Raw genomic sequence first — 16,654 nt, forward strand, 5'->3', positions numbered from 1 at the left:
GCCTCCGGCGTTGTAGCAATAGTAGCCGACAAGGCGGTAGCTTGCCGACATGTCGCCCTTCAAACACCCCTTGAGGCATTGTCAGTTCGGGCCATTCTGATTATTATGTTGGTCACGGTATGTACCATTTATATACCTCCGAGCCATCATCTCTAAAAGACAGTCTTTTATAATCTCATTTACCAGCTTCCTGAGCCTTATATACTCCTGGGAGATTTTAATGCTCATAACACGATGTGGGGAGACTCGCGATGCAACGCGAGTGGTCGACTCATTGAAAATTTCCTTTTAACCTCCGGTACATGCCTCTCTAATAAGAAAGAACCAACGTATTATAATCCACATCATAACTCGTACTGATCAATAGACCTGGCGATCGGCTCCACTTCCATCTTTCCTGATTTAAAGTGGTATGTAATTAAAGACCCATTCGGAAGTGATCACTTCCCAGTAACGCTGAACTTCGTAAACAAACATGACTTCCATCCACATTTCCCTCGATCGCTAGAAACTGGCCTCAGCTTACTGGGAACGTTTTAGAGAATCCACCCATATATCACGGGATTTTATAGATAATTTTACCATAGATCATGCTGTTTCATACTTTAACGCTTTTATCATTGACGCCGCTTAAAAGTTCATTCCTCAAACAAGAGGCACCTCATCCAAAAGACGGGTCCCCTGGTGGAATGATGATTGTAGAGAGGCTCGGAAAAGACAAAATAAAGCCTGGAGCAAATTACGTGAAAGTCCCACAGCGGAAAATTTAATAGAATTTAAACAGGTTAAATCACAGGGAAGAAGGACGCCACGACTGGCAAAGAGGGCAAGCTGGCAGAGGTTTCTCTCTGGTATAAATTCGTATACTCAAGAATCTAAAGTTTGGGATGGCTTGAAAAGGCTTCAGGGGCAATTAATCCCCTGCCCCTAGTAAACCACTTGGAAACAAACCACTTGGAAGACCAAGCTGACGCCCTTGGCGAACACTTCCAGCACGCTTCCAGTTCTAACCACTACTCCAGGGCGTTCCTAAAACAGAAACAAGTAGCAGAACGCAAGGCTATCGACCACAAATGCAAACAGAACGAACCCTTCAACGCGCCTATCGATATCGCCGAGTTGAGAGCCTCCCTGAATGCATGTCAGAGCTCCGTACCTGGACCGGACAGGGTCATGTACGACATGATTAAGCACCTCGCCAGTGATACTCAAATTACTCTGCTAGCACTTTTAAACGCTATATGGGCATATGGGCTGCGGGATACCTCCCTACCGCAAGGAAAGAAGCCCTGGTCGTTCCGATTCTTAAACAGGGCAATGACCCCACATTAGTAACAAGTTACCGCCCAATTGCCCTCACAAGTTGTATATGCAAACTTTTTGAAAAAATGATAAACCGTCGACTTGTACACTTCCTTGAACTAAACAAATTCCTTGATCCATATCAGTGTGGTTTCAGAGTAGGACGGTCTACAGCTGACCATCTAGTATGCATCGAAGCAACTATTCGTGACGCCTTCGTGCATAAACAATCCTTCTTACCCGTGTTTGTCAACATGGAAAAGGCGTACGATACAACTTGGCGCTACGGAATCCTGCGTGACCTATCGACGCTGGGCATCGGCGGCACTATGCTGAACATTATAGAAAGCTACCTGCGCAACCGCACATTCCGGGTGAAAATAGGTCATGCGCTTTCGAGTGCATTCATAGAAGAAACTGGGGTACTCCAGGGAGGTGTACTGAGCTGCACGTGCTTTGTCGTTAAAATGAACACGCTTCGTAAAGTATTACCACCATCTATTTTTTATTCCATCTTCGTGGACGACATACAACTAGGTTTAAAATCCTGCAACCTAGCAGTTTGTGAGAGACAAGTACAACAGTGCTTGAACAAAGTTTCCAAGTGGGCAGACGAAAACGGGTTCTAAGTGAACCCCAACAAAAGCTCCTGCGTTCTTTTCACCAGGAAGAAAGGGCTTTCTGCAGGTCCCACTGTTGAAATATATGGGCAACAAATACTTGTCAACAAGGAACACAAATCCCTAGGTGTCATACCTGACTCCAAGCTTACCTTCATTCCGCACATAAAGTATCTTAAAGCAAAATGTCTTTAAAAAATGAACTTACTTAAAATCCTATCCCACACAACATGGGGTAGCGACAGAAAGTGTTTCTTGAAACTTTACAGGAGCCTAGTTCGATCACGACTGGACTACGGGGCCCTGGTTCATCACTCTGCCGCCCCGAGCGCGCTGAAGATATTAGACCCCGTCCACCACCTGGGTATGCGCGTGGCCACTGGCGCCTTTAGAACAAGCCCTGTCGAAAGCCTATACGTAGAGTCAGATGAGTGGTCACTCCATTTTCAGAGAACGTACATCAGCTTCACCTATTTTCTCAAAGTGCGCTCTAATAAGGAACCTCTGTGTTACACGACAGTAAACGACTTGACGTGTGAAACACTTTTCGGTAACACCATCTGTGAGACTTCCTTTGTCACTGCGTATAAGAGAACTTAGTGAAGAAATGGATATCGCCATAATCGAACATAGCCTAATGCCTGCAGCTAAGGTATTACCGCCCTGGGAGTGGCAGGTGATAGAATGTGACGTATCATTAATTTGTAGATGTCACAAATCACTCTCCTTAGGTTGAAATTGCTATGCATTTCCGTGAGCTTCATTCGAAGTACTCCTGCTCCGAATTCTACACAGACGCGTCAAAATCCCATGCTGGCGTATTCTACGCTGCTGTTGGCCCTTCTCTTTCTGAATCTGACGTGTTGAACCCCTTAACAAGTATCTTCTCTGCAGAAGTCTATGCAGTACTGTCTGCTGTAAAACTTCACAGAACAATCATATTCACAGACTTGTTATGTCTCGTAAAAGCACTCATTTCTTTACAAAAGCATACAAATCCTGTCTTCAATGAACTCTACTCACTTTTATGTAACATCTACTTATCACATAGAGATGTAGCAATATGCTGGGTTCCTGGCCATAGAGGAATCGAGGGAAACGTGCTTGCTGACAAGATGGCCAAATCAACGGCATCGCAGGGTACTCTTTCTGCTGCAGTCCCTGCCACAGACAGGAAGCCTTTCCTAAGAAACAAACTGCGAAGCCACTGACAACTGAGGTTTCTGGCACCCAACTACGAAAACACGAAGAACAGACGTCCTGTTCACTAGGCTAAGATTAGGACACACATTCGGCACTCATAACTTTTTCCTGACGGGTAATGAAAAAAAATTAAATTATGGGGTTTCACGTGCCAAAACCACTTTCTGATTATGAGGCACGCAATAGTGGAGGATTCCGGAAATTTCGACTACCTGGGGTTCTTTAACGTGCACCTAAATCTAAGTACACGGGTGTTTTCGCATTTCGCCCCCATCGAAATGCGGCCGCCGTGGCCGGGATTCGATCCCGCGACTTCGTGCTCTGACGGGTAACGAGCCTCCAACCTGTGGTAGATGTGGCGACAGGCTAACCGTCCTCCACCTCGTCCTGGAGTGCCGGGAAGCATAAAGAGACAGGAGGAAACATTTTAGCTTTGCATACAGCCAACGCGTCCCTCTGCATCCGGCCATGATTCTTCGTGAAGAACCACTTTTTAAGACCACAGCAGTCTTGGCTTTCTTGAAAGATGTTGTGCTACACGTTACATGCCCATTAATTTCGCAATGCATCCTCTTCCCAGAGGATGCCGCTACGATAGTTTTTTTACATAGCTCATGCCTCTAGGCCCTTGGGTTCCAAGGGCCTCGGTGAGTGCTATAGACAATTCTATATCTCTATACAATCACATATATTATATATTGCATCATCCTTTCTCAATGCATTTTAATGTTCATAGTACACGTCAATAGTCATTATCATAATTTTATTACACGTAGATTTCATGCAATTTACGTCAACCCTTTCAGGCCCCTACAATCAAGCGGGATTTTATAGACGACCTGCGTTGTACAGTTAACAAAGCCCTGAACATGATTCTTATAATCAATCAGTGAAAAAGCGTATCTGGTGCCAGGTCTCTGATCTGATGATCCGACAAATCCTCTGAGAATGTCTAACATAAGGCGCGAACCCTCCAAAAAGGGCAGCAAGACACGGTAGTGGCATACGGTTCTTGAGGTAGTACGTATAGATGCGAGCCCTGCAGGATGCGTGGGTGAGGAGGGACACGTACGATGCGGTTGGGAGTAAAGCACACAAATTAGAGCCCGATGTACGAGAAATGAAGCTATACGCACTCCCTGCTTTTGAATTAAAACCTTATTGTCATGACAAATGAATGTGGATTTTAGGTAGTAAGTGAGCATTTCGTTGAAGCTGCCGACACTCGTTCCACAGGCATATTGAAACTTAATTACGCCGTACTTATTGATGCAATCACCGCCTTCCTCTAAGATCAGGTTACTTGGTAACAAATAATACAAGTCTTTGACATCAACGGAAAAGGCGCGGCAGTCTGGTGGGCACTCACTATGCAAAAAAGTAGTGACTTCATGCGGCTTCCGGATGAGGAAAGGGTCGTCCACTTTCAGATTTCCCAGGGAACTTCATAGAACCCATCAGTCCACTGCGAACTCATTAACACCTGCATAGCGCTTTTTGGTCATACCTGGCCCTTGCGCCACTAAACATCGAATATACATTCAAAAGGCAATTCTTTATGGGCCTTCTGTTCCTACAAGATGGTGACCCCCACGTGATACCACTTCACAACTGTATATGTCTACCCCGTTTCTTCTCGACACCATGGAACCGCGGCCGCCGAACAACGAAGTCTCGGAAAAATCGGAACTTCTTCCTTCGGCGCACTGAAACTTCCCGATTTCTGGCCCTCGGACTGTGAACTCTGGTTCGTCCACGTAGAGGCGCAGTTTCGCCGTCAGTGAGTCACATCTCAGGCGGCCAAGTATGACAACGTCGTGAGTGCGCTTAAACCGACGACTGCAGCTTCGGCCCGCGACACATACCCAGGAATTCTGGACATGCGTTTAGTTTCTTTTTTCGCCACCACGTGGCGTATCAACCTTAAAGATTTGAAATTCGCGCCGTGACGTATGCAATGACGCACAACTAAAGAAAACACAATAAAAAGAAGCACACACACCCTGAGACTGTTGCTTCCCCTCGGCACTTGGAAACGAGCGCGCTTATGTGTCAGCGTTATCTTGAAGACAACCTGCTACTTGCTCGACTTGCAATGAATCCACGATTTTCTAGACACCTTGCCAGACAGCTCGTCGACATTCCGGGTGAGATGTCTGGCCGAGATAACAGCTCCCTCAAAGCTTGCACTGGGTTCCCTTTCTTTGTTGTTTTTCTGTTTATTTGTGCACAACTGCGGCCGCGGGCTTCGGTATAGTCAGCGTTATTTTTCTTGTGTTTTCTAAGAACCAGTGTGATTCAATAAGAGGAAGCTTTAGCTCGGGCCCTTCTTCGATGCCGGCTGCTCAAATGCATGTAAAACGCATAAATGATTTTATGAGAAAATCGCTCAACCGATATGAAAGAGAATTGTTGCATTCAAGAGAGAACGTTAGATCACAGTGATCGCTGCAATAATAATTTTGAACTAGGCCATGGCATTACTGACAAGAATTATCAGAAATCGGCAAATTTGAAAAAGAAGTACGAAATTTACAAATCCGTTAGTGCGGATGAAAACTGATATCGCATCCCTCTAAACTGCATCCCTTGGAGCATTTCAATCAGACAAATTCGATGTATGAATTTATAACTTATGTGAAGTTACAATGCCTGTTAAGATTTTGCGAATACCATATTCAGGAGTTGGTGGTGTATTTCAGGGTGGCATATGATATATCATTTTTGTCTGCATTAAATGAAATATTAGGTGCAGCTTAGCGAATTCCGACATCATCTTTAGTTTAGTTTCTTGAGATTTCGCAATTTTTTTGAATTTAGAAAACTGGAAGCTAAATAAAAATTCGGTTTCTGAAATCTAATTTTAACTGTTTCTTTTAAGTTCAACATAACTCATGAATTGCGGTGCAGTGGTCGTAAGAAGAAAGGATTGATGATTTCCCAGGTAGGAGCTAAAGCTTCCCGTTAAGTTAAGTTTAGACTAACACTTTTGTATTAGTCTAAACTTGTATTTGTAGAGAAGAAGCAAGACGAGTAGCGCATATACATTGTGGCGGCCGCAGTTCGATGGGGGCTAAATGCGAAGACACACGTGTACTTAGATTTAGGTGTACGTTAAGGATGCCCAGGTGGTCTAAATTTTCCAGATTCCCCTACTACGCCATGCCTCACAATCAGATCATGGTCTTGTCACGTAATACCGCATATTTTTTTTAATTTACAGAATGTACAGTTTTTTACAGTAATTGACAAAGCAGGCTAGTCATTAAACCGTTCACTTCTTCAGACCTAAGCTCGTGCTCATGTTCCTCAGCTTTGTGTAGAGCTGCGTAACATATTTCCACTTGGCGTGGAAGCGCCGTCCCGCTGCTTTTTAGGCAGAAAAGGACTGGTAGCGTTTTAGGCGGCTGACCTGAACCACGTCATGGGAAGTCTGGATGAAGCGAGTAGTAGGTGTGACCGGAGACATATCGTAGGTTACGTAGGTTACCTGACAGAGGAGCCGGTAAGCGCCGGAGTAGCGGGATATCAGTTCTTCCGAGACGCCGAAATGGCGGGTGGGAGATCGAAGAGGGACAAGATCCCCGAGAATATAATCGGCGTCCCGGTGACTACTGTCGCAAATGCTTTTACTCTTGTTCTGAGAAGCACAAAGGCGACGGTGAGCAACTTGGCGTGTTTCTTGGGCTCGAGCAATGACATCGCTAGTATACTAAGACACGGACTCTTGAGGGGTAGACAGTATTGTATTAAAAAGCAATACTGAATCTCGGCCGCACAACAAATAAAACAGCGATTAACGTGCAGTGTCGTGGCGTGATGAATTGTACGCTAATATGACGAACGGGCGAGCAGTATCCCAGTCACGATGGTCATCAGAAACATATATGAAGAGCATGTCTGTTATTATTCGATGAAGCCGCTCCGTAAGACCATTGGTCTGCGGATGACATGCATTAGGAAATTTGTGCTTGGTAGAATAAGGACGTAATAAGGAATGTGACTCGAGCAGCTCGCGCAGCAATATATATATATATATATATATATATATATATATATATATATATATATATATATATATATATATATATATATGTGTGTGTGTAAGTATGTGTGTATGTGTGTGTAAGTATGTGTGTATGTGTGTGTATGTATGTGTATGTGTGTATGTATGTGTGTGTGTATGTGTATGCGTGTGCGTGTGTGTGTCTGTGTGTGTGCATGTGCACGTTTGAAGAACTACGTAGAGTGGGAATAGACACGAAGAAATATACACCTTATTGACTCTCGTCTATAGACAGTCTAAAGACGAAGAATGAACAACAATAGAGACTGTATCGACTTTTTTCTATAGACTGTCTATAGACTGCGAGTAGACAAAAAGAAATAGAATTCTTATCGACATTCGTCTATAGAAAGTCTATAGACAAATAACAGGGAAAAATAAATAGAGGCTGTATAGACTTTCGTCTATATGTAGTGTATAGAGAGGAAGTAGACAAATAAAGAAGGAACACCGTATCAACTTTTTTCTATAGACTGTCTATAGACTGCGAATAGACAAAACGAAATAAAAATTTTATCGACTTTTGTCTATAGAAAGTCTATAGACAAATTATAGAGAAAAATAAATAGAGGCAGTATCGACTTTTGTCTATAGGTGTCTGTTGTGGGAAAGCAGACAAAAAAGAAACGAACACCATATCGACTTTTTTCTATACACTGTCTATAGACTGCGCATAGACAAAAAGAAATAAATACTTTATCGACTTTTGTCTATAGACAGTCTATAGACTTTGTATCAACAAAAGTCCAAATCTATGGATTCTATAGAATCTATAAAAAGGCAAGGTCGTCTATAAAAAGTCTATAGACTTTCTATAGACAGTCTAAAGTCATTTTTGTAAGGGTTAGCAGCCCAACACCACACACACTAAGCAAGCACGGCGCGGATATAGAGTTTACTTGAATCTTATTTATATCCACAGAGGCAAGATTGAATGGCACTGCCTTTATATCATTATCACTTTCTGAAAGCGAAACCAACGCACAAAGAAAAAATATATATTAGGAGCCATTCCACTCTGTGGAGATGGATGACCAGTTAAGCTGTAGCACATCAGACAGGATTAGACAAGGGGTCATGTATTTATTTTCACCATTTGGTAATGGAACTGACGATAGCCTTGTGGTTACTGTGATATATGCGGGTTGGCCCGGTTACAACCTTAGACAGAATCTTGGCCAAAGTAGAATCTATGCACGACCGTTGCTACTTAATTGAGTTACTTCGATTGGTCTAGCACTTCAAACCAAATTCTTGCTGCACAATCTCAGTGAACCATTTCTTTTCTGGTTTTGAAATGCCCACATTGAAGCCTCCAATGGTGATCACAAGGGTAGTGTCATCGCGGCTAACCAATGCAAAGTGCGTGGTCCTGAACTTCTTAATAGCACAGTTGGGTGTGCCTGAATATATATATACAGTGGATATCATAATTCCGTCTTTCGTTTGTACAGCACACACAACTCCACAATCGGTGCCCCTCTCCTCTTACGAGTTAAGGTTGTATGGTAGTATACATACATTTCCTCCTCTGCATATATGGCAATGCCTTCTGCGCGTGAAGCCATGTGCGATTCCAGCATACCCATCGACGGAAAACAATGCATCTTCATTATTATTATTATTATTATTATTATTATTATTATTATTATTATTATTATTATTATTATTATTATTATTATTATTATTAGTGGCGGAGCACTCGAAGCCTGCTTCACCTCCGCCGCATGACAGTCCGATACTCCTCAATCTCCTGGATCGGCCGGCATTTTTGCTCCCTTACACGACAAATGCATTTCGGGCCAAAGGTACATAGCTTCGCTGTGAACGCACCTGTGCAGTTAGTACTGCCGCCCTGTATTTTGTCTCGACGGCACTATCACCATCGGCACGGTCTCGCGAGGAGCTGCTAACGGTTCGCGTTCGTTATCTCCCGTGCCTCTTGACGGCGATGACGCGCTAAATCTGCACCATCATTGCGCCGTGCATCCCTCCTTCAACCAAGCAAGTTTTCGGCGGCACACGTTCGTTTTTGTATTGACATTAAAGCTTTAAACTGCTTGATTTCGAGAGAAAAAACGAATGTACGTACATCGAAAGCGGACGGGCCGCAAGGAATGTACAGTACTCACGGAGCGATGCGATTGATCAGATTATCACAAAAGACTGGGCTCGGTCAGGTCGCCCTTATAAACGTTCTTTTTCAGCATCAGTTATGCATTCAAATAGATTACTTCTAAAACATTTGTGCAATACAGACGCACGTTTAATAATTATTCGCTCAGCTAGATAATCTCGAGGACTGGCTCCAAGCTAATCATGTCCGTTAGCTGCCTAAGATCAATTATTGACAATTTAATTATCGTACCTTCGTTTATTACGCAAACAACTAATCAACTTACACCGTATCTAGAGGCTAGCAATTTCAACACTCGAATGATAACAATAATGTCAGCAAGATTTATATTGCTCTATTAAAGTTTGGCGCCGTTAAAAAATAACTGCCTTGATATTCATGGTGCAGTAGGCATCTTAAAAAGCAGCTGCGATTGCTTCGATGGGTCTTCCTGGCGCAATTCAACTTCATCAACTTAAGCACCTGTGCCCAACAGTGCACTTCTGCTTCTGCTCCTACGCTATACAAGAAACACTTCAGCGCTACGGTATATCACACAAGGTGTGCGAGAACATTGTGCGTGCTCCCGATTACTATATAAGCGTTGGTCGCATCAGGGTCGGTTTTCTGGCGTCATTAAGCTGCCGGGTGGAGAGCAACGGATAATTTTTAGTACATTGTATCAAATAGAGTAGCGCGCACGTGTGTGTTAGAACAAAAAGTACTGAAGTATTGGGGTGAGTTCCTTGCGGAATATATTTTAAGTGTCTATTGTGAACACATAAAGAAAGAAAATACCTGATTTTTTTTAGAATTAATGTTGACATAAGTATGCTAGTCAAGGGAAACATGAGTTCCGACCCTAGTGCCCGAGGTGGAAGCAGCCCCAAACCGCACGGCTACATTGGCACACGGTTTATTAAGGCGAAGGGCTCAAGTGGCTCGTAGCAATTGCTCATACACCCCCCCCCTCCCCCAATAAGCGGTGTCTAGTCCAGTGATACAAAGTAGAAGAGTGATACAAGAAAAGTAGAGGAATGGTACAAAACATACCAGCAGCAATGGCTCCTTCCCGAAAAAAGAACGACATAATCAGGAATGGCTAATACCTTCGTAAGGAAGCAAAGATGCAGTGGCTGAATATGAATGAAGAAACCAAAGGAAAAAAAGAACGAAGGAAAGAAAGAAGGAACAAAAGAATGAAAGAGAGAACAAAGAAAGAAACGAAAAAAGAAAGACAAAGAGAAAGTAAAAAAAATCATGAGTCATTCCACTCCGTGAAGGTGGTTGACGAGCGAAGCTATTTAGCAGATGACTCGGAGGTGACACATAATTTTGAACAAAAGGTACAAACTCATTTATTGTCCTGAGGGTCGTCATTATTTCCCTCGCAACTGCAATCACATTCTTTGAGAATGTCAAATCGGTGCACGTACGCCGCTGGATGGACGGTTGGGCCGGATCAGTGTGGCATCGCAAGGGGTATGTCTGCAACACGGAACGCGTAAACCGCTCCCTTTTCGACACCCACACATACACATTGAAATCAACGACAACAACAACAGCGATAGTGTCATCGCAGCTAATTCACGCAAAGTGAGTAGCCATGAAACTTACGGGAATATGAGTCATTGCATTTTTTGCTTGCTTACTGGGGTATGAGCCATTGATGATGACATTCTTCGACATGCTGCTTTGTATGTTGTATGCGTGATTAGAAAGAATTTAAGTACTGTTCGCTTGACTTTACTGAGGGCTCATAGCCTCTGTCTTAGGGGGCTATGAGGCATTGCATTTTTTGTTTGATTGGGAGTATTTGTGTTGCTATACAGTTTTTTCATTGACACTTTTAACCGAATTATAATATTTGAGAAGTTGAATAAGTAATTAGGGCTAGTTATTTAATTAGGCCAAATAAAAAAATTTATCTGAGTATCTCCAAGCGATGGCAAACAACATTACCTTGAGTCTGTTCAGCTACGTTGTATTTGCATATTTTTAATGTTTCTCTCAAGTTACGTGGGACACCCTGTATATACGCATAGGTATATACAGTGCTTGACTATGCGTATGACTTGCTGTTGAATTGACACCATGTAATTATTCGTCCTTTCATTACAGATTATAAGTCCCGATTTCTCTGTGTAAACTTAAGGTCTAGGTTTGTCGCTGCCTTGCCACAAATATTCGCAAGTGTCTAAATCACATGCGTTGTCCGTTAGTCGCAGAATGTCGTCATCGTACATCAGTCCGGGGACCTTCTGTTGCGCGATTTGTCTATTACTGATGCAAGATAAATCAGACCCTAATTAACTGTTTTCCAGTCCCCTCCCCCCGCCCCCGACAACAGTGCCACATTGAAGTGATCGCGCATCGCGACAAGCTTGGAGAGGTCGGTTTTCACGCCTCCCATTTCCAGCCACCCTAAAGCTGTGACTACGGCGTGGCGCCGCTAAGTCAGAGGGTGTGGGTTAGAATGCCAGCCGAGGCGAGCGCATTTCCACGGCAACGAAATGCAAGAAGTGTAGCGTACCGTGCATTGTGTGGAAGTTGAAAGAACGCCCAGGTAGGCAAAATTAATCGGGAGTCTGCGACTACGATGTGCCTGATAATTATATCGTCGTTTTTGCTCGTAAAACCGAAGGATTTATTATAATTCACTTTAAACAATCAATCTATTCGCGACAAAGCACTCAACTCAAAATTCCGATATTTTCCGTCCCAACCCAGATCTAATCGTGTCCGCACTGCCCCATCTGTTACGAATTACGGAAAACATTATCCAATGCTTTCCCTCAGAGAGTTGCTATTAAGGTAAATAGCATTATTTGCCTTTATTCAGCCATTCGAACATATCTGTCCGTCCGTCCGTCTGTCTGTCTGTCCATCTGTCCGTCTGTCCGTCTGTCTGTCTGTAATGTTACGCCGACCCAGTGGCGGAAGTAGCCTACCTGCTTGGGCCCCTAGCTATGTGATCCTTTCATTCCTGATGACGCAAGGAAACCAAGCCTGATGCCACCAATGCTCAGAAATCTATTAGCGCAAATAATGCTCTCGCACACCTTTTTTGATGTACCATGGCGCGGAGGCGTTTCTTGTGCAATGTAGGAGAAAACATTGTGAAGACAGAGGTGCACGGTTGGGTGCATCTGTTCTAAGTTCAACTTGAATTGCGTCAAGAAAACCTGTCCGAGTATTCGCACCTGCTTTATTAGGTGCCTGCTGCACCAACAATATACAGGCGGTCTTCTTTAACGGCACCGAATATTAAGGAATAGATCAATGTAAATCTTCCTGACAATATTGTTATCATTCGAGTGTTCAGATAGTAACCTCCGGATACGGATCAAGTTGAGCAGTCGTGTGCGCAATTTACGAATGTATGTTAATTACCATTTAAATAATTGTTTTGGGTGGCTAAAGCAAATTAGCAGTCTGGAGCCTGTCTTCGACATATTGTAGTTGAGCGAATATATGCTTAATAATCATGCTTCTGTAAGAGCTAAGAACAAATATTTTGTAATTAAGCGTTCTCTGAAAGCCTAACTGCCGCGGAAAACGATCGTGGGTAGCATCGACCAGACCGCTTCCAGCCTTTCGAGATATTGCGATGAATGGCACGGCTCCGTGAGTCCTCCGTGAGCCAGGCGACTGTCGATATTTATTCACAACGTTTTTCAGAAGGCATGCCGTTTAAAGTTTAAATGTCAATGTAGCAACGAACGTGCGCTGCCGAAAGCGTGCTTGGTCGCAGAAACCATGCACGATTGAATGATAGTGCAGATTTAGCGCGTCATTGCTCTCAAGGCATTGCGCTGCCGCCAACGGAAGCAAGATAACGAAGTTGAACTGCTTGGCTGCTTCGTACGGGGCCGCGCCAGCCAAGGGCGGCAATATTGACGTCACAGGCGCATTTTTGTCGGTTTCGCTTTAACAAAGAGATAATGCTACAAATGCAGTGTCATTCGTTCTTGTCTCGAGGATTTAAACACGGGTTTTAATGCTCTCCACACCGCGTTTGTTTCCAAGAGTAGGTGTAAGCAGGAAAATGTTCACTCACACCCGAAAACACACAAACACCCTCGCACGCACACATACGCACTCTCTCTCCCTCGCACAAGCACACACTCTCTTCCTCACAAGCACTCGCACGCTCTCTCCATCGCACGCACATATATCCATGCGCGCACAAACACGCACTTTTGTCCGCAGGCATGCATGCTGAATGACGAATTTATTTATTTATTTATTCATTTACCTCACAGGCTCCCGAAGGAGTATTGCGTGAGGGGAGGATACAGGGAATTACCAAAAAAAGGAGTAAAAAGAAATTATACATTGTTAGCGAGTAAACATGAAAGAACAAATATCTAACAATATAAATAACGGGATAAATGAAACAAACGACTGTGTGAAGTAACAAAAAAAGTACCAAGAAATTATACAAATGGTAGGAGGTGAAGGTGGAAGAACAAGTCTGTAATAGTGTTAAAGCAATTCAAAACAAACATTCAAACAAAACAAAAAGAAAAACCTATACAACTTCGCTACAAGTATTTGCTTAGGTGCGTAGTATGGTTTAGTTGTGACGAATTATGGAAATAATATGCATAAGCGTGCTTTGAAGGATACTGGGTCAAGAATGTCAACTATGTCATTTGGTAGGTTATTCCAATGTTGAATGGCACGTGGTAACGCGGAAGAATTGAAAGCATTTGTTCGGCCAAAGATACGCTGGAAACTGAGATCATTATGTAAACGCCGAGATGTACGAGATGGACGAGTGAGCGGCAGAGTGGACGGGTGCATGCTATGGATTATCTTGTGAAATAGACAAAGCAATGCTATGGTTCTTCGTGATTCAAAAGATGAGAGAGATAAAGATGACTTAATGCTAGTCACGCTAGAGTCGCGGTGATAATCTCTGACAATGAAGCGGGCGGCGCGGTTTTAGATCGATTCGAGAGATGCGATTAGGTAAGCTTGGCGAGGTGACCAGATAGGGGCTGCGAATTCCAGTTGCGACCTTACAAAAGTCTGATAAGCGATTTGTCTGGTGAGGACAGGAGCATCACGAAGGTTGCGTTTAAGATAGCCGAGCGTACGTGAAGCTTTAGCAGTTATTTTTTCGATGTGCGCAGACCATGACAGGTTAGGTGTAAGGAGAATGCCGAGGTACTTGTATGAGTTGGTGCGTGTGACGGGGTTGTTATCAAGTGAGTAATCGAAAGCGGAAAATGTCTTTTTGCGGGTGAATGTTATTAGTTTGCATTTATCAGTGTTTAGAGTCATTTGCCAAGAAGAGCACCAGTTAGTAATACGGTCAAGATCTCATTGGAGAGCGACGTGATCGGAAGTTGAGCAGATTTCACGATAGATCACACAATCGTCTGCGAACAAGCGAATGGATGACGTTATTTCGGATGGCAGGTCGTTAATATAGATCAGAAAAAGCAATGGTCCGAGTACGCTTCCTTGTGGGACACCAGATGTTACATCGCTGATACTGGAAATAAAGTTATCGACGACGGTGAATTGCTTACGGAATGACAAGAAATTTCTTATCCAAGATACTGTTAGGGAATCGATATTTAAGCATGAGAGTTTAGCTATGAAACGGCAATGAGCAACACGATCGAAAGCCTTAGCGAAGTCTATGAAGATGGAATCTGTTTGTATGCCCTTATCCACGTTTAGGAAAATATCTGTAGTCAATTCGAATAGTTGCGTTTCACATGATAGTCCTTTTCTAAATCCATGCTGATGTTTAAAGAAGAACTTGTTAGTTTCCAAGTGATTTGCTACGTTTGAAAAGATTATGTGTTCTGGTAACTTACCGGGAACGCTTGTTAGTGGTATTGGGCGGTAATTGTTAACAGCGCTTTTATCGCCAGATTTAAAGAAAGGTATAACTTTAGCGACCTTCCAGTCATACGGAACTTCCCCTGTTGAGAGGGACTGTTGAAACAAGCAGGAAAGGACTGTGCTAGAGGAAACTACAGTATATTTTAAGATTTTTGAGTTTATACCGTCCATGCCGGAAGAAGTTGACATCTTGAGGTTGTTGATCAGCTCAGCAACACCAGTGGTTGTTATGTTGATGGGGGCCATGTATGTACAATCGAGTTCGATGGGTGTTGGTATATTTGAATGGTCTTCCTCTGTAAATACGGACGTGAAGTAATTGTTAAAGATAGATGCTGAAAGCTCTCGTGCAATCGGCAAGCCATAGCTATCAAGTAGCTGTGAAATGTCGGAATCTTTAACGGGAGAGATCGTTTTCCAAAATATTTTGGGGTTGTTTTGAAGTAGTGATTGCAGATCGCAAGAGAAGTACTTTTGCTTGGCTTGACGCAGGGCATTACAGTAGGCTGCATCACAAGACTTGTGTTTGCTCCAAGACGCAGGTGTGTCAACACGTTTGGCCATCCTGTAAAGACGCTTCTTTTTATTCTTTAGAGTAAGAAGAGCTTTAGTGAACCATGGTTTCAATGAGTTAACGCGAAATGAAACCTTTGGTATATGCGCATGTGCTAATTCCATTAACTTTTCTTTGTACAGGCACCAATTCTCGTTCACTGTCCGCTCAGAAAAAGTTGCTAAAAATGAGGACGTGAAGCTTTCCATAACATTGTTAATAGCGCTGACGTTTGCTCTTTTGTAATCAAATACTTGTTTAGTTTTCAGGTGACGTGAGCGTGAAGGTGTATGAACTGTGAATTGTAACAACCGGTGGTCACTGAACCCATCCGTAAAAGTGATAGCGTTAACCCTCTCGGGCGCGGATGATAGAACAAGATCTAAAATATTATTGATACGAGTAGGCTGGTTTATTAATTGCACAAGTGAAAAATCAAGTGTTAGTTGAACGAACTCAAGATGCACGTGATTGGCCTCGCAAGTTTTGCCAGTCAATGTCTGGAAAGTTAAAGTCACCAAGAAGAAAAATATCAGCTTTGTTATATTTGGATCGAATAGACGTAATGTTATCGGGTAATTCGGAAAGAAAATTGTAGGAGCTATCGGGTGGTCTGTAGCATACACCATAAATTGTATTCGATTGGGGAAATGTTACGCTGACCCACAGAATTTCGAGACTGGATGACATCGGCACAAGAAATGACGGGATGTTTTTTTATGGCGAGCAATACCCCACCACCTCTTCTGTCGTCCCTATCTCTGCGATAGATAGTGTAAACATTAGAATCGGGTAGAACTTCGCCATCCGTAATTTCAGACCTGAGCCAAGTTTCTGTAAGTGCTAATACATCACATTCGCAGTCGTCTAAGTATGACGAAACTTCACTGCGTTTTGGAAGAATGCTACGAATGTTAGTTAATGATATA

This window comes from Dermacentor albipictus, chromosome 10 (genome assembly GCF_038994185.2).
Source record: "Dermacentor albipictus isolate Rhodes 1998 colony chromosome 10, USDA_Dalb.pri_finalv2, whole genome shotgun sequence".
NCBI lineage: Eukaryota > Metazoa > Arthropoda > Arachnida > Ixodida > Ixodidae > Dermacentor > Dermacentor albipictus.